We start from the raw sequence: 24,309 nt of genomic DNA, 5'->3' as shown, positions 1-24,309 counted from the left end.
TTTTATATTTTCCCATATATAAACCATCACTTTGTAACTTTTCATTTGAGGAATGAAAGGATTTTCTTTCCACAAAATTTTCTCTCAAGCTTTCATGACTTCCCACATTTTTTTCCAAAAAATAAAATTTTTTAATTTTTCATGTCAACAAACCCCATGAAATTTTTTCTAACACTACACCTTTCAAATGATAACGGCACTTATAACCACATATTAACTACCATTAAGGACACGCTTGAATCTAAGGGTGAGCAAATAGGTGGATTGGGTGGTTTAGTCCATCATAACTAAAGATCAAATGAATCAAACATTTTAAAACACTTACCAAACATAAAGGAAGACCAAACCAATCAAAACTGACCAAGCATAAAGGAAGACCAAACCGACTAAACATAAAATTGGTTTGGTCAGTTTGGTTTTAGACCAATATACCAAAATTTTATCACTTTTTTTTTACAAATTATAATATTAAAACTTATAAACTTCATCCATAATCATAAATTATACATATTATGTATAAATTAAATATATTTATATATAATATATTACTTTATTATATATATGAATTTAATGACACAACTTATGTGTTATAATATTTTAATTTTGATATCGAAGTTTGTATAAATAATAACTAATTATAAACAATATGTTATAAAAATTAAGATGATAACTAATAAAATTATTAAGTGTAATCATATAAATAAATTCTATTATAAGTTACAGTAATGCTTATGTATAAATTAAATAAATGTATATATATAATATATTACTTTATTATGTATATATGAAATTAATGAAACAACTTATATGTTATAATGTTTTATATCAAAGTTTGCATAAATAATAACTAATTATAAACAATATGTTATAAAAAATAAAGTGATAATAAATAAGGTTATTAAGGGTGTCAAGCCCGATCTTATAAAATACTTTCCATGTCATTCATATGATTGACAATATGCTTGCATACTTGGAAGGCCCTGAAAGAAAAATCGTTAAAAGACGACAACGTACCAAATGGTACAATTAAGTTAATTTAAGTCTCGAACTAGATCAAATAGAGAATTTAAAATGAAATTAAGAATATTAAAGTCCCAGAATGGTTTAATATGGTGATTTGGAGTTCGAGGATCAATTTGAAGTCAAACTAGAATTTTTACTGTCCAGGGGCAAAATGGTCATTTGCCACCCAAGGACACAATGGGAATTTTTAGAAAATAATTTTTTTTAGCCCCATTTGACTTATTGGAGTATGATTTGAGTATTGGAGTATAATTTGAGGGTTTGGCAGTGAAAAAGTTTAATTCCAGTGATTTCTAGAGTGTAGGGGTAAAATCGTAATTTTGCCACTCGCGGACAAAATTTGAGATTTTGAGAGAATTTAGATCAAATTTGACAAATTGGAGAATGGTATGAGTATAAGGGATGAAAAATATGTCTATGGGCAATTTTTCAATTTTTGGGGCAAAAATGTAATTTTTGACTTTTACGGGGGTAAAAGTGTAAATTTCAAAAATTACTCCACCAAGAATTTGGATAAGTCTGAGAATTTTACCTAAGCTATGGATATTTGGGACAAGTGTATGGTCAAAATTTGGAAACAAATGGATGGCTAGAATTTAAGGAATTAATAAAACATTAAAAAAATGAATAAAATAATATTATATTATTTTAGCCTTTAAAAAGGTAAAAATTCCGGAATTCTCATCTTCTTCAGCTGTCCAAACCAGGGGAGAAAAAGGGAAAAAAAAAAAAACAAGAATCCTACCTGAAAAATTTGGAGAAAATCAAGAGAAATCAAGAAATCAAGCATTAAAAAGGTAAATTTCATTGATTTTCCTTGTGATTTTCACTACCCATGCATTTTTTTCTCATTTCCATGCAAAATTAGAAAGTGGGTATGGACACCCATGCTGGCCAAACCTCCATGGATGAGTTTTGAGCTTGATTTTTGGTTGATTTTAATTGAATTAAGTGATTTTAGTTAAGTTATATTGAAATATAGCAAAAATAAGCTAGAAATATAATTTTCTCCCATTGAAACCCATTATGCTGAATTTTCTAGGGGAATATTGGCTGCTGATCTTGATGGTTATTTGAGGAATTATGATGAATAATGATGAATTATGAGCCTAGAAAAATAATGGAAATTTTTGGAGCAAAAATACAAATTTTTACCCACTAGGGGTATTTTCGTAATTTGTTATCGGGACTGATAATTTGCACCACACTGAGGGACATTAAGTCAATTTGGGTGCAATTGAGGTATAGAAACTGAAAAAAATTAATTTGGAGTTTAAACGGACGCGTATATCAATTTATCGGGTAAAAGACCGAAATAGGCTAACACCGCATTTAGGCAAAAATTTAGACATTTTTGCATTCCATATCAAGCATTAGTAGTCTAAATTAGTTTAATTTCAATTTAGTACCAATGTGGTAAATTTCTCGATTTTGTATTGTGTCAAGGTGGTGAGTCCTCTAATAAAGGCAAGGGAATTGCACCCGAGGACCAATAGTCTGAGTATTTCGAAAATCCTAACTCTAGACACGGTGAGTAACCTTACCATCATTTTAATTATCTAAAGTATGTTTTTATTCGGTTTTGGTGAATTTTATGAAAATGAGTTCAAATGGTAAATTTTTATGTTTTGTAAACAAAATGAGTTTAAATGAAAATATTTTATAAATTGTCTTGAAACGAAATAACGATTTTGAAAATAGAGTAATTGGAGACCACTGATATGTTGTAAATTTAAAATTGAATTAATGGCTTATGTTATTGTATTGGCATGACTGGCTGGGCTGTGTTTTTATGAATTATATGAATCACTTTATTTTACCCTTGCAGGCTGGGTAGTAATATATATTAGCCCTGTCATGCTGTCAAAATTTTATTGTATGGTGGGTTTGACCTGCTGCAGTGGGCTGGGTTCTGTGGACTAGCCTATTAAAGGGGCACGGAATCCTGTTATATTTTTACCTCGGTTGGAGAGGCGAGTAGGGTAACTCCTGAGGTATAACTTTTAGAGTTCACTTCACGCCAAACCACCTCGTGAAGGGGAACTCGGCCAACGTCAAGGAATGGCTATGTTTTCAAAATAAAAACATGACTTTCTAATAGCCTTGGCGGACTCAGTTGGGATAGCCCTCGGCCAAGGTATCCCAAATAACTGAGTATGATAATAATTTTTGGCATGAGCCAAGCTTTTTAAGAAATTCATAAGCCATACTGATTACTTGCTTTAAATAAATTGATTTCATTTGGTTGAAATAAGTTGAAAGATGATAAATTACAGTTTGATGAAATGTTTTAATAGTCTCCTTTTACTCGACTTTAGATATTTTGAGTGATGTTTGTTTACTCACTGGGATTTTATAATCTTACCACCCTCATTTCCACCCATTTCAGGTTCAGAATAGATTGTAGATAACTGATATCGGCAAGGATTACAGTTGAACTTGCCACATCCAAAGACTGTAGGTTCATTTCTTTTGATACTTTTGATCATTCGTGGGCCCACGTGTCACTGTAAATTAAATTCTATACTTTGGTTATCTGTATTACGGTATGTAAGAATTTATTTTGCTTTTACGCTATAAAAAATTATTTATGCAGTGTTCTTAAAATATCGTTTTATGTGAAAATTGAATATTTTATTGAATATTTTTATTTTATTATAACAGTCATAATTCCATTTTAAACGAATGTTTTAGACATCCAAAATTATTTTTGATTAAGAAATATGTGTTTTCCACTTACATACTATATTTTTAGATGATTTTTGAGATTTTTGGGATAAATGACAAAAATACCCCTGTGAGACAGAAATTAATATTTCATTTGTTTAAGTTGGAAACAGTTTAAAATCTTTTAAAATGTGGTATTTGGAAACAGTTACCCACAGGGGAAATGAGAAGCTGATATTAAAGCCTTGCGGGGTCTCGGTTGACATTCCGGGTAATGAATGTAAATTGAGACGTCGCGGCGGTTGTCACGGGCTCGATGGGAGTTCCGGGTCGTGACAAAGGGTATGTTTGGTTCGTAGAATGGAATAGAGGGAGAATAGAATCGTTAATCTATAGGAATAGAATAAGAGAGGAATAGCTATTATATAGTTTGGTTCGTGGGAATGGAATAGGATAATAATTATTATTATGATTTATTCTAATGATTGGTTGACGAGAATAGTTTTAGGAATAATTATGAAGTAAGTGGTAAATGATAAAAATACCTTTTATTAAAATTAAAGAATTTATTTTGTTAAAAGATAAAAATATTCTAAGTAATAAAATCAAAATACCTTTTACTATAATTAAATAATATTTTCACCAAAATACAAATATATTTTTATTATAATTTAATGATATTTTGTATTAAAAGATAATTAAATAATATTTAATATTAAAAGATAAAATATATTCTTCATTAAATTTAAATAATACTAAATAATATTCCTTATTACATTTATTATATTCAAATAATAATATTAAATAATGTTCTTAATAATATTTATTATAATTAAATAATATTTAAATATTTTCTTTTTTTTTTTGAAAATAAAGTAAAAAATTTTGTGTCTTTTGTACTTTTCACCACCGCAACCCAATTTAGGGCCCTCTAGAGCAGCACATTGGAAGCATTACCTTTACCCTATGTCTTATGTGTTTTGGCCATCAATTCGACTTTCTTTGCCTTCTTCTCATCATTAGTTTCTTGATTTTCTCCTTGATTTCTTGAAATGCAACTTCTCAGATAGCATCTGTCATGACCCGGAACCTCCCTCAGGCCCATGATAATCACCGCGACGTCCCGATTGACACTCATTATCCGGAATGCCAATCGGAACCCCGCAAGGCTTACATATCAGTTTCTTTCCTTTCCTGTGAGCAATCATTGTTAAATATCGAGTTTTTAGAGAATATATACTATTTTAGATAAAAAACAATCAAAATAAAATTTTCGCCACACAGGGGTATTTTGGTCATTTTTTTTCAAAAATTTCGAAACTGGCTAAAACGCAATATACAAGTACAAAACACATAATTCATATTCAAAATGAGTTTAAAAGTCTAAAATCTTCATTTAAAACGAAATTACAGTTATTTGAATATAATAAGAAAATAAAAGAAATGTTAAGGAAAATATTCTATTTTCTTATAAAACAATATTTATAGAGTTATACGTGAATAATTTTTATAGCGTAAAAGCTAAATAAATTTATACATACTGAAATATAGTAAACCAAAATATTTAATTTAATTTACAATAACAAGAGGGCCCCCGAATAAACAAAAGTAAAGAGGACTGTGAACCTACGGTTTGGAAAATGCAGATCCAATGGTAGTCTTCGATGAGATCAGCTATCTACAGTCTATACTGAACCTGAAATGGGTGGAAAGGAGGGTGGTGAGATTATAAAATCCCAATGAGTAAACAGACATTATCATAAATATCTAAAGGCGAGTAAAATGGAGGCAAGTTTAAACAACAAATTTCAACCCATTTCATAATGTTTTCAATTTATTTCTTAAACCATAAAATATTTGTAATTTACCAAAACAGTTGTTAAGGCTTATGTCTTTTATTAAAACAAAGCTCAGGCAAAAACTAATCCTCGGGGATACCTTGGCCGAGGCATCTAACCAAGTCCACCAAGGGTGTTAAAATATTCACACGTGAAACACATTTTTACTTTTGAAACAAGCCGTCCCTTGGCGTTGGCCGAGTTACACATTCATGTGGGGGTTCGACGTGAAGTGAGCTCTAATACTACCCCGGGAGTTACCCTCCTCGCCTCTACAACCGAAGTAACTATATAACTGGGTTTACCGTGCCCCTCTAATAGGCAGTCCACGAAAACCCATCACTGCAGTGACTAACCCACCAATTTTAATAAAATTTCGATAGTATAACGTGGCTTTTATTTATTTATCCAGCCTGCATAGTAAAAACAACTTTCATAAATTTCCCATTGCACTCACAAAATATAGCCACATATACTCATTTCTCATAAGCCATTCCTAGGAAAATATATATTTTTCAAGTCAATTTGCAGCCTCCAATTACTCAATTTCATAATCAATACAATATATTTTTATTTGTCACATTTATTCCTAAAACATCAAAAAAATCCCGTTTTAATCTCATTTTCATTTCATAAAATACATAAAGGGCATTTAAAATTAAACTCTAGATAATTTACAATAATAATAAGTTTACTCACCGTTTGTACAAACTAAAAGCTTTCTAAGCGCCTCGATCACTACTCGTCGGGTACGACTTCTTTGCCTTTTCCGGAAGGCTCTCCTCCTAGACACATTACAAAAATTTACACAATTCATCACATTGATGCTAAATCACTATATAATTAACTTAAATCCTATACTAATGCATGGTATGAAATGCAATAGCCTAAAACGGCTTAAACGCGGTATTAACCTATTTTTGACACTTTGCCCGATAAATTGCTAACGCGCTCCATTTTATCTCTAAATCATCCCATTCTCTCTCCAACATTTCTAACAATTAAATATCAGCCAATAACCTTCTATAAACAACAAAATCAGCTCACTCCCTTCCTTGAAAAATTCGGCCAAAAATGGGACATTAACTCGGTTAATTTTCTACTTTGTTTTTCTATCACGTTTAATCGTTTTTCATCATTTTCTCTTCATTTCCCTTAGAATAAAATCAATTCATCATCATTGTACAGCATTGAGCATCCAGCCAAGAGTGGGCATTGTGAAAATTTAATGATTTCTTGCCCAATTTAATTTCTAAACACATTTAACTAACTAAAACTATCAATTTAACTAAAAATCAAAACCTAAAAATTTCAATTTCTCTCCCCTAGAATTTCGTCCAGGCCTTGATATCACTTTTTGATCTCTCTCCTCAAGCATGCTAAATGAAAATAAAGGCATAGGAAAGGTAGAAATCAAGCTAAAATCGAAAAATCTTACCGTTAGATGCGTAAACGGTCGAAAACCGTGAATTCCCCTTTGAATTTTCTTGTTTCTCTTTGGTTTTTCTTTTTTTTCTTCCTTTCCTCTCTATTTCCTCTCTTGTTGTTCCTTATGGCCGGCCAGCACTTAAAATGAGGTTTAAATGGGCTGACTTTTCATTAAAATAATATTATTTCATTTTTAAAAAATGCCACGTGTCACTTTCTCATTGGCCCATTTTTAAAATTTCATCCATTTGTTTCCAAATTTTCACCATACACTTGTCCCACATATCCATAGCTTAGATAAAATTCTCAGACTTATCCAAAGTCTCGGTGGAGTAATTTTTGAAATTTACACTTTTACCCCCGTAAAAGTGAAAAATTACATTTTTGCCCAAAAAATTGAAAAATTGCCCATAGACATATTTTTCATCCCTTATACTCATACCATTCTCCAATTTGTCAAATTACGATTTTGCCCCTACACTCCAAAAATCACCAGAATTAAACTTCTTCGCTTCCTATCATTAAATTATGCTCCAAATAGTTAATCTTGATCAAAAATTTCACTCCATGATCAAATTATTATCTTAGGTGGCAAAATGACGATTTTGCCCTTGAACATCAAAATTTTCAATTTTACCCCAAATGAACCCTCGAACTCCGAAAAATCATTTTTAGTCATTCCTAGACTATAAAATATTAAATTTCATCCTACAATTCCTATTTGAACTAGTTCGAGGTTAAATCAACTCAAGTGTACCGTTAGGTACGATATCGAGTTTCGTCTTTTCTTATGTGCTTTCCTAGCATAATAACATGCTACTCAGTGCATGTATGTCATGACATGTATTTATAGGGTCGGGTTTTACAGCATCTCACACTTGATTGAAAATGGATGGCGGAGAAACAACTAAGAGAGAGTGGACGACAATGGAGCAGGGTAGCAATGACTGAAAACTCAAAAAACGGAGCTGCTTTAGAGAGAGGAGTGAGGAAGAGATAGAAAAACGAATATGTTTAGTATTATTTTATAAAGTAATTTTTAAATTGTAAAAGGGTATTTTTGTTATATTAATTTTTTTTATTTCCAACAATTTGAAATAGCCATTACTAAAAGGGGTTTTAGTAATGGCTATTTAGGTCCTTTTTGGAATAGCTGTTATGAGGAATAACCATTCTATTAAATCAAATGCAGTTTTATCTTAAGAATAAGAATAGAGAAAGAATTAAATATATAGAAACATATAAATAAATAAAGTTTATTATAAGTTATAGTAATTCTTATGTAAAAATTAAATATATATATATAATGTTTATACAATTATATATATATATATTCATAACATTTTATATTACGAAATATTATTAAGGTGAAATAATTTTAATATATTAATATGTAGGATATTTACTATCATAAATTGCAATATTAACATATATGTTATATAATTTAAAATATATATCTTGTAATTTCATATTAATACAAATTTATAAATAATATATATAACTAAAATTAAATTGCTATAATTATAATTTATATACATACATATAATAAACTAATATATTTTAAATATTATTAATTAAGTTAACTATCAATTCTTCTTAATATATATAAAAAAATTATATATATTAATATATATAAAAATTAAGTTTGAGTTTTTTAGTGGATTGGTCTAAAAATTTTATAACCGAGAACCATTAAAAAAAACTAATTGGACCAAACATTTTAGATCAATTGATTCAATTATCTAATTAAACCAAACCATTTTACCCAAATCGTATTTAATTTGAGTGATAATTGGTTTGGTTTGGTTTTTGTAAAGCCCGACCTTATAAAATACTATTCATGACATACATGTGATGATAGCATGATTGCATGCTAGGAGAGTCCCGAAAAATTTACAAAAGTCGGTATTGTACCTAGAAGTACAACAAAGTTTATTTAATCCTCGAACTATATCAAATAGGAATTTTAAGGTGAGATTAAGAGTTTCACATTTCATGGATGACTTAAAATGGTAATTTGGAGTTTGAGGATCAATTTGGAGTCAAATCGGAATTTTCACTAACTAGGGGCAAAATGGTCATTTGCCACCTGGGGACAAAATGAAAATTTTAGAAAAGATTTTTTTGATCCCATTTGACTTATTGGAGTATAATTTGACTTATTGGAGTATGATTTGAGGTTTAGAAGTGAAAAATTTTAATTTCGGTATAATTTGAAGTAAAAGGGTAAAATGGTAATTTTGCCACCTCAAGGGCAAAATTGTAATTTTCCACCACCAGGATATTTTTCCAGCACATGGTCTTCCTTTATCTTCATCTTTGACCCTTGACTAATCATGTGGTGGAGATAAAATGTTTAAATTTTTAAAATTTTAAAAACGGACCAATGACATGATGCCACGTGTCATGCCTTTATTAATTTATTATTTTCCTTTTTAAAAGGTACAAAAATCAGCTCATCTTCCACCCCATGGCCGGCCAAACCAGCAAGAAGAGAGAGAAAACAAAAACAAAACCCTAGAGAGAGAAAATCAAAGAAGAAGTGTGAATTTTCAAGGAAATTAAGTGAAAAAGGTGAGATTTTTCTATTAAGCTTGAGTTTTCTTATTCCCAAGCATTTCTCTTTATTTTCCATGATTAAATTACATGTTTTCATGATGAATTCAATTCTGAAAAAATGGGTTAAGAGAGAGAAAGTTGTTGGATTTATTTGATTTTAATTTATGTTAGTGTTTTTAGTTAGTTTAGCATATTTAGAAACAAAACAACAAGAAAAGAATTTATTTTCTCCCCCAACCATTAATGGCTGAATTTACAATGTAGTGAGTGAGGATGAGTTTGATTTTATTCTAGGAGAATTGGTTAAGGAATAATGAATTATGAGCCTAGAAAAATAATGGGAATTTTCGGAGCAAAAAAATACGAATTTTTACCCACTAGAAGTATTTTCGTAATTTACTATCGAGACTGATAAGTTGCACCACACTGAGGGACATTAAGTTAATTTGGGTGCAATTGAGGTATAGAAACTGAAAAGAATTAAATTGGAGTTTAAACGGACGCGTTAGGAATTTAATCGGGTGATAAGACGAATTAGGCTAATACTGAGTTTAGATAGTTACCAGTGCATTTTTGCATTCCATATCATGCACTGGTAGTCTAATTTAGTTTAATTTTGATTTAGTACCAACTTGGTGAAATTCTTGATTTTGTACTGTGTCAAGGTGGTGAGTCCTCCGATAAAGGCAAGGAAATTGCATCCGAGGACCAGTAAACAGAGTGCTTCGAAAGTCTGCATTCTAGACATTGTGAGTAAACTTACTGTCATTTTAATTATCTAGGGTGGTTTTTAGATGATTTCATGAATTCTATGGAAAAAGGAATTTAAAAAGGTAAATTTTCATGTTATATGAATAAATGAGTTTTAATGAAATTAATTTATAAATTGTTTTGAAATTAATAATGATTTTGAAAAATAGAATACACGGAGATTGTTAATTGTGACAATTTGATTATTTAAATTGACTGGTTTATGATAAATCGAGCATGATTGGCTAGTTGGCAATTGTATTGAAATGTGAATTGTTTGGTTGCCTTGAAAAACTGCGAATTACAAAATTGTCATATCATGTTATTGAGTTTTATTATATAGTGGATTATATATTGATTAGTCACTGCAATAAGGGGTTTCTGTGGACCAGCCTTTTAGAGGTGCACGGTAAACCCCATTATATTCTTACCTCGAACAGAGAGGTGCATAGGGTATCTCCTGGGGTAAAGTTTAGGGTTCACTTCACGTCAAACCACCACGTGAAGGGAAACTCAGCCAACGCTAAGAAACGGCTATGTTTTCAAAACAAAAACATGATTTATGTGAAATGTGAATTTTAATAGCCTTGGCGGTCTCGGTAGGATGCCTCGGCCAAGGTGTCACGACCCGGTACTCCCCTCGAGCCCGTGACAACCGCCGCGGTGTCCCGGTAGACACTTATTGCCCGGAATGTCAACCCGAAACCCCGCAAGGCTTTACTATCAGTTTCTCTGTTCCCTTGTGAGCAACCATTGTCAAATATCGTGTTCTAAAATATTTTAAGCTGTTTCCAACTTTAAACAAATAAAATATTAATTTTTCGTCTCACAAGGGTATTTTGGTCATTTTTCTCAAAAATCTTAAAACTGGCTAAAACGTAATGTACAAGTACAAAACACACAATTCATATTCAAAATGAGTTTAAAAGTCTAAAATCTTCATTTAAAACGAAATTATGGTTATTTGAATATAATAAGAAAATAAAAGAAATATTAAGTAAAATATTTTATTTTCTTATAAAACAATATTTATAGAGTTATACGTGAATAATTTTTATAACGTAAAAGCTAAATAAATTTATACATACTTAAATACAGTAAGCCAAAATATTTAATTTAATTTACAATAACAAGAGTGCCCCCGAATAAACAAAAGTAAAGAGGACTTTGAACCTACGATTTGGAAAATGCAGATCCCACTGTAGTCCTCGATGAGATCAGCTATCTACAGTCTATATTGAACCTGAAATGGGTGGAAATGAGGGTGGTGAGATTATAAAATCTCAATGAGTAAACAAACATCATCCTAAACATCTAGAGTTGAGTACATGGAGACAATAAAGTAAATCATCATAAACTGTGTTATAGCATTAGAACACATTTTATTCGAAACACGTAAAGAGGCTTATGAATCTCATAAAAATCTAGGCTTGTGCCATAAATCCATTCTCGGGGACACCTTGGCCGAGGCATCCTACCGAGACCGCCAAGGCTATTAAAATTCACATTTCACATAAATCATGTTTTTGTTTTGAAAACATAGCCGTTCCTTGGCGTTGGCTGAGTTCCCCCTCACGTGGTGGTTTAGCGTGAAGTGAACCCTAAACTTTACCCCAGGAGATACCCTACGCGCCTCTCCGTTCGAGGTAAGAATATAATGGGGTTTACCGTGCCCCTCTAAAAGGCTGGTCCACAGAAACCCCCTACTGCAGTGATTAATTAATATATAATCCACCATATAATAAAACTCAATAACATGATATGGCAATTTTGTAATTCGTAGTTTTTCAAGGTAACCAAACAATTCGCATTTCAATACAATTGCCAACTAGCCAATCATGCTCGATTTATCATAAGCCAGTTAATTTAAACAATCAAATTGCCACAATTAACAGTTTCCGTGTACTCTATTTTTCAAAATCATTATTAATTTCAAAACAATTTATAATTTAATTTCATTGAAACTCATTTATTCATAAAACATGAAAATTTATCTTTTTAAATTCCTTTTTCCATAGAATTCATGAAAGCATTTAAAAACCACCCTAGATAATTAAAATGACAGTAAGTTTACTCACAATGTCTAGAATGCAGACTTTCGAAGCACTCTGTCTACTGGTCCTCGGATGCAATTTCCTTGCCTTTATCGGAGGACTCACCACCTTGACACAATACAAAATCGAGAGTTTCACCAAGTTGGTACTAAATCAAAATTAAACTAATTTAGACTACCAATGCATGATATGGAATGCAAAAATGCACTGGTAACTATCTAAACCCGGTATTGGCCTAATTCGTCTTATCACCCGATTAAATTCCTAACGGGTCCGTTTAAACTCCAATTTAATTCTTTTCAGTTTCTATACCTCAATTGCACCCAAATTAACTTAATGTCCCTCAGTGTGGTGCAAATTATCAGTCCCAACAGCAAATTACGAAAATACCCCTAGTGGGTAAAAATTCGTATTTTTGCTCTGAAAATTCCCATTATTTTTCTAGGCTCATAATTCATCATTCCTTAACCAATTCTCCTAGAATAAAATCAAACTCATCCTCACTCACTACATGGTAAATTCAGCCATTAATGGTTGGGGGAGAAAATAAATTCTTTTCTTGTTGTTTTGTTTCTAAATATGCTAAACTAACTAAAAACACTAACATAAATTAAAATCAAATAAATCCAACAACTTTCTCTCTCCTAACCCATTTTTCCAGAATTTAATTCATCATGAAAACATGTAATTTAATCATGGAAAATAAAGAGAAATGCTTGGGAATAAGAAAACTCAAGCTTAATAGAAAAAATCTCACCTTTTTCACTTAATTTCCTTGAAAATTCACACTTTTTCTTTGATTTTCTCTCTCTAGGGTTTTGTTTTCTCCTTTCTCTCTCTTGTTTCTTGCTTGGCCGAATATTGAAGAAGAAGAATGGTGGGCTGATTTTTTTTTTATGCCTTTTTATTGTTTAATGAAATAATATTATTTTATTCATATTTTAAATATTTTATTAATTCATTTTTTTTTCTAGCCATCCACTTGTCCTATTTTTTTTCACCATGCATTCCCTTTGACTTATCCAAGTCTTAAGTGAAATTTCCAGATTTTTCCAAAGTTTTGGTGGAGCAAATTTTTCAAAATTACACTTTTGCCCCCGAACTTTTCAAAAATTACATTTTTACCCCAAAAATTGAAAATTTTCCATAATGCATAATTTTCACTCCTCATACTCATTTCACACTCCAAATAATTAAATTTGATCAAAATCCTTTCAAAAAATTAAATTTTCGATTTCGAATGGTAAAATTACCATTTTACCCTTTTTCTCCAAATTATACCGAAATTAAAATTTTTCACTTCTAAACCTCAAATCTTACTCCAATAAGTCAAATGGGGCCAAAAATCTTTTCTAAAAATTTTCATTTTGTCCCAAGGTGGCAAATGACAATTTTGCCCCTAGTTAGTGAAAATTCCGATTTGACTCCAAATTGATCTTCAAACTCCAAATTACCATTTTAAGTCATTCATGAACTGTGAAACTCTTAATCTCACCTTAAAATTCCTATTTGATCTAGTTCGAGGATTAAATAAACTTTGTTGTACCTCTAGGTACAATACCGACTTTTGTAAATTTTTTTGGGACTATCCTAGCATGCAATCATGCTATCATCACATGTAAGTCATGAATAATATTTTATAAGGTCGGGCTTTACAGCACTACCCCCCTTAAAATAAAATTTTGACCTCAAAATTTCACTTACCTGATTCGAATAAAAGATGTGGATATTGGTTTCTCATCTGGCTCTCGACTTCCCACGTCATCTCCTCCATTCGAGCATTCTTCCACAATACTTTCACCATTGGAATGCTCTTGTTCCTTAGCACTCGATCCTTTCGATCTAGAATACGTACAGGCTTCACCTCGAACTTCAAATCCTCATGCAACTCAATGGGAGGTGTCTCTAAAATGTGAGAGGGATCGGGAACATACTTTTTCAACATCGAGACATGGAAGACATTATGAATTCGATCTAACTCTGGGGGTAATTCAAGTTTGTAAGCCACTGGCCCAATCCTTTCAATGATACGAAAAGGTCCAATGTATCTTGGATTGAGCTTTCCCCTCTTCGCGAATCGAATCACACCTTTCATCATCCAATAAATACCACAAATTATCACAATAGTATAATCAAATAAGATTTAATACTTGGAAATTTCAAATTATTACCTTTCCAAGGAGAAACCTTAAGAAAAACTTTATCGTCGATTTCAAACTCCAAATCTTTCCTTCGTTTATCCGAATAATTCTTCTGCCTATCTTGAGCTGTCTTTAATCGCTCTCGGATAACTTTGACCTTATCGTTTGTCAAATCAATCAATTCCACATTCACCAATTTCCTCTCACCTACTTCATCCCAACAGAGCGGAGTTCGGCATTTCCTTCCATACAAAGCCTCGTATGGTGCCATCCCAATACTAGACTGAAAACTGTTATTATAAGCAAACTCCACCAATGGCAAGTGTCTGTCCCAACTCCCGATAAAATCAATGACACAAGCCCGTAACATATCCTCCAAGGTCTGAATAGTTCTCTCAGATTGACCATCTGTCTGTGGATGAAAGGCAGTACTAAATCTCAATTTAGTTCCAAAAGCTTCCTGAAATTTCGGCCAAAATCGAGAAGTAAATCGAGGGTCTCGATCTGACACAATAGAAACTGGGACTCCGTGTAATCTCACAATCTCATCTATATAAAGTCTTGCCAGCCTCTCAATAGAATACGTGCTATGGATAGCCAAGAAATGGGCGGACTTAGTCAATCTATCCACAATCACCCAAATAGCATCCTTCCCACTTTGCGTCCGCGGCAAACCCAATACAAAGTCCATAGTCACATGTTCCCACTTCCATTCAGGAATCGGTAAAGGTTGAAGAGTACCTGACGGTTTTTGATGCTCCGCCTTGATCTGTTGGCATGTGAGACATTTCGCTACAAACTCTGCTATGTCTCGTTTCATACCCGGCCACCAATAACTTTCTTTAATAGTCCGATACATCTTGGTGCTTCCGGGATGTAAAGCGTAGGCGGAAGAATGAGCTTCCTCCAAAATAGCTCGTCTCAATTGATCATCCTTAGGAACACAAATTCGGTCTCTAAGCATGAAAGTACCATCATCGCTGAGTCTAAACTCACTAGCTTCTCCATCTTGCAGCTTTTGAACTTCCTGTTTCAACCAATCATCAGATTTCTGCAATTCTCTTATCTGATTCAACAATGAAGGTCTCACGACGAAACTAGCAAGTAGGGTTCCATCCTCACCATTATTCAACTGGATCCCTAGAGATTTCATCTCAAGTAACATCGGAAAATAAGAACTTTGAAGTGTTGCTAACGACGATGAGGATTTACGACTTAAGGCATCCGCTACAACATTTGCTTTTCCCGGATGATAATCAATCACTAAGTCATAATCCTTAATCAACTCCAACCATCGTCTCTGTCTCAAGTTAAGCTCTTTCTGGGTGAGCAAATACTTCAAACTTTTATGATCAGAAAAAATCCGACAACGCTCACCATATAAATAATGTCTCCAAATCTTCAATGCGAATACTACTGCTGCTAACTCCAAGTCATGAGTAGGGTAATTCGTCTCGTGCTTCTTCAACTGTCGGGAAGCATAAGCTATTACTTTCTCGTCCTGCATCAACACACACCCTAATCCCAACTTAGATGCATCGCTATATACCACAAATTCTTTTCCACTAACAGGAAGTGTTAAAACGGGAGCGGAGGTTAATCGGTTCTTTAGCTCCTGAAATCGATTCTCACAAACATCATCCCACTCATACTTAACTCCTTTACGAGTTAAACGAGTCAGAGGAGCTGCTATCAAAGAAAATCCCTGAACAAATCTCCGGTAATAACCGGCTAAGCCAAGGAAACTACGAATCTCAGTTACCGTTCTCGGTTGCTCCCATTGCAAGATTGCCTCAATCTTCTTGGGATCGACATAAATTCCAGCTCCGGACACCACATGTCCCAAGAAAACCACTTCCTTCAACCAGAATTCACATTTAGAGAACTTGGCATAGAGTTGTCTCTCGCGCAAAGTTTGCAACACAATGCGCAAATGGGCAGCATGTTCATCATCATTCTTCGAATAAACCAGGATGTCATCGATGAATACTATCACAAACTTATCCAAGTATGGATGGAACACCCTGTTCATAAGATCCATAAAAACTGCCGGGGCATTAGTCAAACCAAACGGCATTACCAGAAACTCATAATGCCCATAACGCGTCCTGAAGGCAGTCTTAGGTACATCCTGCTCCTTAATCCTCAACTGATAGTACCCAGATCTCAAATCAATCTTAGAGAATACCATAGCACCTCGTAATTGATCAAAAAGATCGTCTATCCGGGGTAAAGGGTATTTATTCTTGATGGTCACTCGGTTCAACTGACGGTAATCAATACACAATCGAAGAGTGCCATCTTTCTTCTTTACAAATAGGACTGGTGCTCCCCAAGGAGAAATGCTAGGGCGAATGAAACCTTTATCCACCAAATCTTGCAACTGGGCTTTCAGTTCCTTCAACTCTGCTGGAGCCATTCTATATGGAGGAATAGAAATAGGTGCGGTACCCGAAAGTAAATCAATAGGGAACTCAAGCTCTCGATTAGGAGGTATTCCCGGTAAATCATCAGGAAATACATCAGGAAACTCACTTACTATTGGGACATCCTCTAACTTAGGTTCCCCCTTTGAAGTATCGATCACGTATGCCAAATAAGTCGGATACCCTTTTTGCACTAATTTTGAAGCTTTGATGGCCGAGATTACACAAGATGGTAATACTCGACGTTCTCCTACAAACACAATCTCTGCTCCCTCCGAATTCCGAAGAACAACTTCTTTTCGGAAACAATCCACGTTCGCCCGATGTGCAGTTAACCAGTCCATACCTAATATTAAATCAAAATCCAAGATCTCTAGAGGAATTAAGTCACCCCTAAATTCTTCCTCACCTACCCTTACCCCACAGTCTCTATAACAAGTATTTCTAATCAACTGTTCTCCTAGAGGGGTATGCACTACAATTTCTTCCTCTAATGGTGACAGGTTTCTATCAGTAATTGATGCAAATGTCGTACTCACATAAGATCTATCTGAGCCAGAATCTATCAAAACATAAGCATCTTTATCAAATAAAGACATAGTACCTGTCACTGCTCCAGGTCGGACTCGTGCCTCATCTTCTGTCACAGCAAAAACTCTTGTCGCGGTACGAGTCTGTGGTCTCGAAGGTGGATGTGACGGGGTATTACTCTCCACACCAGACCGTATGGCTACTCCCTGTCTCGGTGGTAACCCAGAAGAATCTCTCCTCTGTATATCTGTGCGAGCTAGTGGAGATGATGCAGCTACAGTGGCTCGTCCTAACTGTGGGCAATTACTCCTAATGTGACCCGTCTGTCCACATTGGAAACATCTTGTTGGCCCTCTACATAGCCCACTATGATAATTCCCACAATTTCTGCATCTGTCAAAACCTCCGAGACTCTTCCCAGAACCAGTCATAGCAGATCTGCTAAACCTCGAAGGTCTCTGCTGTGATGGTGGAAATGGAGGTCGAGGAGATGTCACGGAAACAGAAGTAGTGCTCCCTGAAGTCGCTGAGTCCTTGCCTCTTTTTACTGGCTGACTAGAAGACATACCAGGATTCCTCCTTTTTGCAAACTCAGTCCGAATCCTTCTATTCTCAGTCGCGAGCTTCTCAGCCCGTAAAGCCATCTGTACCACCTCCTTATGTGGCTCCCTACCAATCACTGTCATTCGCTCTCTGATCTCATTACGGAGCCCTTCCTCGAAATAGCTGGCCTGATCTTGCTCAGATTTCACCAGATCCGGCACATATAACATCAACTCGTTAAAACGAGTCTCGTACTCCTCTACAGTTAGATTTCCTTGTTTCAAACTCAGAAATTCTCTCTTCTTTTCTTTTTGATGGAAATAAGTGAAATACTGACCATCGAATTCCCTAAGAAAATCGGACCATGTCTGAGGAGTAGCGGAACGGGACTTCACCGAATTCCACCAAGTACGAGCCCTCTTCTCTAATAATCTCGTAGCCACCATCAGCTTCATGTCATCATCTAATCCCATATCAGAGAGAGTCTCGGACACCTGATTAATCCAGTCCTTTGCCACAGTGGCATCCAACTCACCAGTGAAAGATACACAACCCAATTGCCTAGCCTCCTTCAGCTTCTTGGAAATGGATACATCTTGTATTGGTGGTGGAACTAAAGGAGTAGCTGGAGGCACTACAGGTGGAACTTGACCAGTCTGAGCTTGACTAGCCATTGCTGCAAAGAAAGCTGCCAATGCCTGTGCTGCCTCAGTAGGCATGGCGGGAATACCAGTAGGTGGCTGAGGAGATGGAGGATGTGGAGGACTATCGGCCTGCTCAGCAGCAGGTGCTGCCCGAATGGTAGATGCAGCTGATTCCTCCTCTACTGTATCTGGCTGATGACGTTGGGAACGACCTTTTCCCCTCCCAACCGATCTAGTGAGAGGTGGGCGTCCGCGTCGAGGAGGCATTATAATCTATATAAAAAAATACGAGCAAGTTTAGGTAACCTTAGGCTCTATATGCAAATGCATGCATTCTATTCAACCTAACCTAACTTAACTTAATCCGGGGCCACACTGATATTGTAAATATTTAAAACAACTTTAAAACTAAAAACTTTGATCTTGAAAACCAAAAGCTCTGATACCAATCGAATTGTCACGACCCGGTACTCCCCTCGAGCCCGTGACAACCGCCGCGGTGTCCCGGTAGACACTTATTGCCCGGAATGTCAACCCGAAACCCCGCAAGGCTTTACTATCAGTTTCTCTGTTCCCTTGTGAGCAACCATTGTCAAATATCGTGTTCTAAAATATTTTAAGCTGTTTCCAACTTTAAACAAATAAAATATTAATTTTTCGTCTCACAAGGGTATTTTGGTCATTTTTCTCAAAAATCTTAAAACTGGCTAAAACGTAATGTACAAGTACAAAACACACAATTCATATTCAAAATGAGTTTAAAAGTCTAAAATCTTCATTTAAAACGAAATTATGGTTATTTGAATATAATAAGAAAATAAAAGAAATATTAAGTAAAATATTTTATTTTCTTATAAAACAATATTTATAGAGTTATACGTGAATAATTTTTATAACGTAAAAGCTAAATAAATTTATACATACTTAAATACAGTAAGCCAAAATATTTAATTTAATTTACAATAACAAGAGTGCCCCCGAATAAACAAAAGTAAAGAGGACTTTGAACCTACGATTTGGAAAATGCAGATCCCACTGTAGTCCTCGATGAGATCAGCTATCTACAGTCTATATTGAACCTGAAATGGGTGGAAATGAGGGTGGTGAGATTATAAAATCTCAATGAGTAAACAAACATCATCCTAAACATCTAGAGTTGAGTACATGGAGACAATAAAGTAAATCATCATAAACTGTGTTATAGCATTAGAACACATTTTATTCGAAACACGTAAAGAGGCTTATGAATCTCATAAAAATCTAGGCTTGTGCCATAAATCCATTCTCGGGGACACCTTGGCCGAGGCATCCTACCGAGACCGCCAAGGCTATTAAAATTCACATTTCACATAAATCATGTTTTTGTTTTGAAAACATAGCCGTTCCTTGGCGTTGGCTGAGTTCCCCCTCACGTGGTGGTTTAGCGTGAAGTGAACCCTAAACTTTACCCCAGGAGATACCCTACGCGCCTCTCCGTTCGAGGTAAGAATATAATGGGGTTTACCGTGCCCCTCTAAAAGGCTGGTCCACAGAAACCCCCTACTGCAGTGATTAATTAATATATAATCCACCATATAATAAAACTCAATAACATGATATGGCAATTTTGTAATTCGTAGTTTTTCAAGGTAACCAAACAATTCGCATTTCAATACAATTGCCAACTAGCCAATCATGCTCGATTTATCATAAGCCAGTTAATTTAAACAATCAAATTGCCACAATTAACAGTTTCCGTGTACTCTATTTTTCAAAATCATTATTAATTTCAAAACAATTTATAATTTAATTTCATTGAAACTCATTTATTCATAAAACATGAAAATTTATCTTTTTAAATTCCTTTTTCCATAGAATTCATGAAAGCATTTAAAAACCACCCTAGATAATTAAAATGACAGTAAGTTTACTCACAATGTCTAGAATGCAGACTTTCGAAGCACTCTGTCTACTGGTCCTCGGATGCAATTTCCTTGCCTTTATCGGAGGACTCACCACCTTGACACAATACAAAATCGAGAGTTTCACCAAGTTGGTACTAAATCAAAATTAAACTAATTTAGACTACCAATGCATGATATGGAATGCAAAAATGCACTGGTAACTATCTAAACCCGGTATTGGCCTAATTCGTCTTATCACCCGATTAAATTCCTAACGGGTCCGTTTAAACTCCAATTTAATTCTTTTCAGTTTCTATACCTCAATTGCACCCAAATTAACTTAATGTCCCTCAGTGTGGTGCAAATTATCAGTCCCAACAGCAAATTACGAAAATACCCCTAGTGGGTAAAAATTCGTATTTTTGCTCTGAAAATTCCCATTATTTTTCTAGGCTCATAATTCATCATTCCTTAACCAATTCTCCTAGAATAAAATCAAACTCATCCTCACTCACTACATGGTAAATTCAGCCATTAATGGTTGGGGGAGAAAATAAATTCTTTTCTTGTTGTTTTGTTTCTAAATATGCTAAACTAACTAAAAACACTAACATAAATTAAAATCAAATAAATCCAACAACTTTCTCTCTCCTAACCCATTTTTCCAGAATTTAATTCATCATGAAAACATGTAATTTAATCATGGAAAATAAAGAGAAATGCTTGGGAATAAGAAAACTCAAGCTTAATAGAAAAAATCTCACCTTTTTCACTTAATTTCCTTGAAAATTCACACTTTTTCTTTGATTTTCTCTCTCTAGGGTTTTGTTTTCTCCTTTCTCTCTCTTGTTTCTTGCTTGGCCGAATATTGAAGAAGAAGAATGGTGGGCTGATTTTTTTTTTATGCCTTTTTATTGTTTAATGAAATAATATTATTTTATTCATATTTTAAATATTTTATTAATTCATTTTTTTTTCTAGCCATCCACTTGTCCTATTTTTTTTCACCATGCATTCCCTTTGACTTATCCAAGTCTTAAGTGAAATTTCCAGATTTTTCCAAAGTTTTGGTGGAGCAAATTTTTCAAAATTACACTTTTGCCCCCGAACTTTTCAAAAATTACATTTTTACCCCAAAAATTGAAAATTTTCCATAATGCATAATTTTCACTCCTCATACTCATTTCACACTCCAAATAATTAAATTTGATCAAAATCCTTTCAAAAAATTAAATTTTCGATTTCGAATGGTAAAATTACCATTTTACCCTTTTTCTCCAAATTATACCGAAATTAAAATTTTTCACTTCTAAACCTCAAATCTTACTCCAATAAGTCAAATGGGGCCAAAAATCTTTTCTAAAAATTTTCATTTTGTCCCAAGGTGGCAAATGACAATTTTGCCCCTAGTTAGTGAAAATTCCGATTTGACTCCAAATTGATCTTCAAACTCCAAATTACCATTTTAAGTCATTCATGAACTGTGAAACTCTTAATCTCACCTTAAAATTCCTATTTGATCTAGTTCGAGGATTAAATAAACTTTGTTGTACCTCTAGGTACAATACCGACTTTTGTAAATTTTTTTGGGACTATCCTAGCATGCAATCATGCTATCATCACATGTAAGTCATGAATAATATTTTATAAGGTCGGGCTTTACACAAGGTGTCCTCGAGAATGGATTTATGGCACAAGCCTAGATTTTTGTGAGATTCATAAGCCTTTTTACGTATTTTGAACGAGATGTGTTCTAATTGTATAACCCAGTTTATGATGATTTACTTTATTGTCTCCATATACTCAACTCTAGATGTTTATGATGATGTCTGTTTACTCATTGGGATTTTATAATCTCACCACCCTCCTTTCCACCCATTTCAGGTTCAGTATAGACTGTAGATAGCTGATCTCATCGAGGACTACAGTGGGATCTGCATTTTCCAAACCGTAGGTTCACAGTCCTCTTTACTTTTGTTTATTCGGGAGCACTCTTGTTATTGTAAATTAAATTAAATATTTTGGCTTACTGTATTTAAGTATGTATAAATTTATTTAGCTTTTACGCTATAAAAATTATTCACATATAACTCTATAAATATTGTTTTATAAGAAAATAGAATATTTTACTTAATATTTCTTTTATTTTCTTATTATATTCAAATAACCATAATTTCGTTTTAAATGAAGATTTTAGACTTTTAAAACTCATTTTGAATATGAATTATGTGTTTTGTACTTGTATATTACGTTTTAGCCAGTTTCAAAATTTTTGAGAAAAATGACCAAAATACCCCTGTGAGACGAAAAATTAATATTTTATTTGTTTAAAGTTGAAAACAACTTAAAATCTTTTATAACACGATATTTGACAATGGTTGCTCACAAGGGAACAGAAAAACTGATAGTAAAGCCTTGCGGGATTTCGGGTTGACATTTCGGGCAATAAGTGTCTACCGGGACACCGCGGTGGTTGTCACGGGTTCGAGGGGAGTATCGGGTCGTGACAGTTTTGCTCATCCCTACTTGAATTGAGAGAATATTGAAACATTGGGTCTTGAATGGGTACAAATGAAAGATGAGGTCCCAAAAGTTGGTTTTACCCCATCTGATTTTGTTACATAAAAAAAAATAGAGTAATGCAATTTTGTTTTCTTCAATAATTAAAAGTAATAAATAATAATTAATTTATCAATTTGTATTTCTTGTACAATAAATCTTTATACGTTAAAAAAGAAGAAAGAGAAACTAGGAAGGGAACATTAACTTCATTTTATGATGATAATTGCAATTAAAAAATTAATTGGTGGACCCCATTCTAAGGTTTCCTGGGCAAGGCATACCCCATTGTACTTGAGGTTCCAATATCAACAACACCTAATTTGGTCTTTGACTTTGATCATGTGTTTGAATTAACTTAGAGAATTATATTTGACCAAAGCTTAGTAGATTGAATTCTGAACTCTAATTAATTCAACAATATATGGCTCAACTTATTGATAAATTAAATCTTTTTGAACTTTATCTAAACTCCCTTAATAATTAAACTGCTTAATTGTAATTTTGATTAGTATCTAAGTACATGTAACTTTTTATTGTTAAAATGATTAGTTACCCATTTTGTTAATTTGGAGAATGGCTTACCCTTATTTCTTTTCTTGAAGGATGCCTATCTTCTTTCACCACGTTTAGATCTTTAGGCCAGAAGGAATCAGCTCCTTTTCTTTGTTTTTATATAAATTTTTCTCATTATACCAAAGAAAAATAATTATGTAAATATTGTGCAATGTATTTTCTAGATTACACAAGTTGGTCCAAGGCTGCCCAACGTCACCAGTGACTTCAATTTTAATGTGTTTCTTGGGGACCAGTTAATTGATTAAATGTGAAATTTAATATTCTGCCTAATCTATATCGTTACAATATCAGTCAGTCTTCTTCCAAAAAAAAAAAATCAGTCAGTCAACTTTGATGACCATATATATGAATACAAAGAAAACAAAAGCAGAACAGTTAGCCCAAGAAAATGAAAAGGGCAAGAATCCATTCAGATATACGACTTCCTTCCAATATTCTGGTTTGAGCAGCATGTGCAAGAAATGGTTTTTTACTATTTATTAAATTTAGGTAATACTGGAAGCAAGAGCAATAAAATAATGGAACACAGTGGGCAGCCAGAACAAAAAGCATATTCGAAGGAAAAAAATAATAAAAAACGAGATACTCTGATCATGAAAATATAATTATTCATAATTATATATAAGATAGTAACCATCATATTTGATCTCATTCTTGTTCCATAACCAATTGAATATCTACATC

General features: G+C 33.6%; 3 long non-coding RNA genes across 3 annotated transcripts; 2 read left to right on the top strand and 1 right to left on the bottom strand.

Moving 5' to 3' along the window:
• The first annotated feature begins 1,708 nt into the window (after positions 1-1,708).
• LOC148760920 (uncharacterized) lies at positions 1,709-3,564 on the top strand. The gene is made up of 3 exons (XR_016028174.1): positions 1,709-1,820; positions 2,470-2,553; positions 3,413-3,564. It is a non-coding gene; the product is annotated as an uncharacterized LOC148760920 (long non-coding RNA).
• Positions 3,565-9,399: 5,835 nt separating this feature from the next.
• On the top strand, positions 9,400-22,547 carry LOC148760918 (uncharacterized). Its single transcript, XR_016028221.1, has 3 exons — positions 9,400-9,530; positions 10,181-10,264; positions 22,372-22,547. It is a non-coding gene; the product is annotated as an uncharacterized LOC148760918 (long non-coding RNA).
• LOC148760919 (uncharacterized) lies at positions 18,833-20,602 on the bottom strand. The gene is made up of 3 exons (XR_016028197.1): positions 20,519-20,602; positions 19,618-19,683; positions 18,833-18,877 (listed from the first exon to the last, which is right to left on the bottom strand). It is a non-coding gene; the product is annotated as an uncharacterized LOC148760919 (long non-coding RNA).
• Positions 22,548-24,309: the final 1,762 nt, after the last annotated feature.

This window comes from Theobroma cacao, chromosome 9 (assembly GCF_053813885.1).
Source record: "Theobroma cacao isolate CCN51 chromosome 9, ASM5381388v1, whole genome shotgun sequence".
In the NCBI taxonomy this organism is placed as follows: domain Eukaryota; kingdom Viridiplantae; phylum Streptophyta; class Magnoliopsida; order Malvales; family Malvaceae; genus Theobroma; species Theobroma cacao.
This window is presented reverse-complemented; position numbering and strand designations above follow the sequence as displayed.